The sequence below is a fragment of the Frankliniella occidentalis genome, unplaced genomic scaffold (genome assembly GCF_000697945.3).
Source record: "Frankliniella occidentalis isolate FOCC.00 unplaced genomic scaffold, Focc_3.1 Scaffold12, whole genome shotgun sequence".
In the NCBI taxonomy this organism is placed as follows: Eukaryota; Metazoa; Arthropoda; class Insecta; order Thysanoptera; family Thripidae; genus Frankliniella; species Frankliniella occidentalis.
This window is the reverse complement of record NW_026267142.1, coordinates 1,782,381-1,784,422: the sequence shown is the minus strand read 5'-3', so window position 1 is coordinate 1,784,422 and position 2,042 is coordinate 1,782,381. Positions and strand designations below refer to the sequence as shown.

The window sequence follows — 2,042 nt, the reverse complement described above, 5'->3', positions numbered from 1 at the left end:
TCCTGTCACTTCAGCTCATTTGTCTCCGCCACATTCCCCCTTTCTCAATCACTCTATAATCCCTTATCCTTTCCCTGAGATGAAGTGCTCTCCGCCGTCTTGAAATAATCCTGCCTCTCTAGCCGTTTCCCGCTTCTCTTTGTCTTTGCTTCTCCCCTGTGCGAACGGCGTCACAACTTAAATTGATTCTAATTGATTATCGTCTTCTCGGTTATCACTTTACTGCACTGCTCTGCTAGCAGTGCCTCCAAACGGGCAGGCTGCCTCGAGCTGCTGCGCCCTTGAGCTTCACAAGGAAACTAACGTGCACCAGCCTGCAAGGTTTTCAAGTCTTAAATTTCGACACACTTCAGAGGTCCCGGAGAATGGTCACACGTCTTTTTTTTGTCGATTTTGCGAGATACAAAGCTCTAGAATCAGGAGAAAATTCCCTTTCCAATATTATGCACGAAATCTTGAAAAAACAGACTTATCACGCACTGGAAATGCAAGTGTGTGAATGTCGCTCACCTGCAGGTGACATTCACACACTTGCATTTCCAGTGCGACCATCGTCGTGCTTTGCAAGGTTCAGCTGTGTGAACGAGAGCGAAGCTGCCTGACCAACCTGTCCGTTTGGAGGTGCTGACTGCTAGGCTGCGAGCCGAAGTAACACCACGTTGCGTTGGCCTCTCAAAAGTGTGCCGTCACCCCATTTTGAGTTGGTGCGTGTTCGTGTGCCGCCTCTCCTCCTCCCCCCTAATGCAGCTGCCGCTCTGTCTGTTGCAGGTGCGCGCCCGGCAGGTAGGCCACTCCTCGTGCGCCGCGGGCCTGCCTCCGCCGCGGGTGCTCCCGGCCCTCGTATCGCCCTGTTGACGCCGTGCACTGCGCCTTGCCTCCTCCAGCGCCGCCATAACCTCCTAATTCCACCGCCTACTTGCGCGGTGTGTGTGTGTGTGTGTGTGTGTGTGTGTGTGTGTGTGTGTGTGTGTGTCAGTAATCCCCACGCCATTTGGCCCTAACTGCTGGGCGTGCCGCGCCGTCGCAGGCCGCCCCTCGTGGAATGCGTGTCCTCCCCTCCCCGAGCCCCCCTAGAGCCTAGAGAACGTATAAAAGGAGGAGCTGCGCGCATCTAGCTAAACAATATCCCGGGCGGGTCGAGGCTGTCGGCAGTGGGGACCAGCGGGGACCGGCGGGGACCGGGAGTAAAACTTCATGTATACCTATAGCAAAAAGAAAACACCAAAGTATTAAGTCCAATGGTGGAGCAGCCCCCGGGCAGTCTACCCCCTCTCCCCACCCTTTCTCTCTCTCTCTCTCTCACTCCTCTTTCGCTTTCGTGTTTTCTTCTCTGAAATGTTCCATTAATCTCGTCCGTGACGCGCCAGACAGACGGATAATTTATTATTATTTTCCGAGTTGTGTTTGGTCCGGTCCGGTCCGCGCCTCCCCCTCGTCACCGGCCGGGAGCGGCGCGGAGCCGCGCGGATACAACCAGGACTGTCAAGTTTGAAAATTGACCGAAATTCGCGCGCCAGAACTAAAGTGAGAGGCAGACTGGAAATAAACAATGATGTGCCCCTCTCTGGGTTTAAATAAGGTGTGGACAAACGTGTCGTACACAATTCAAAATTGTAAATTTACAAGCATTGCCTGTCGACTTGGAACTGAATGACGAGCAAGAGTGGAAGGTGTACATGTACGACACATTTTGTGATTGGCAATGTGCGAACATATTTTTCGAAGTGTAAATGTCAAAAATAGAAAATAAACGTTCGTACGTTCACAAGTTGACAGAATATCGTCACACTAGGAAAGCAATGCGCAACACTTCTCAAGTGTCCCACTAGTTGTGCGTATTTTGATATGCTGACCGTATACGCTCATACGCTCTTCATATCAGGGTTCCTTCCTGTTGCTGCGCTACGTATCGCATCTGCCATCTGCCTCGCAGTTCGTTTCAAGCGAGATTTCGCGCTGGGTTTTCTCTCGTCATTTTTTCGCCGCCGTGTCCCTGGTTTATACGACCCCGCCGCGTACCCCTGTGTGTGATGACTCCCCCC

The 2,042-nt window shown here is 52.5% G+C and overlaps 1 protein-coding gene across 4 annotated transcripts in view; it reads left to right on the top strand.

The window, feature by feature from the left end:
* LOC113212620 (insulin-like growth factor-binding protein complex acid labile subunit) overlaps positions 1-2,042 on the top strand; it is a 227,990-nt gene that overhangs the window by 171,243 nt on the left and 54,705 nt on the right. Inside the window, exon 2 of one of the 4 annotated variants that reach the window (XM_052263568.1) lies at positions 769-783. The exons of 2 other annotated variants lie outside the window; for them this stretch is intronic. The gene's annotated coding sequence lies outside the window, so the exon portion shown is untranslated. Of the gene's footprint in view, positions 1-768; positions 784-842; positions 924-2,042 lie in introns of those variants that run through there. One more of the 4 variants, XM_052263570.1, reaches the window with a different exon arrangement.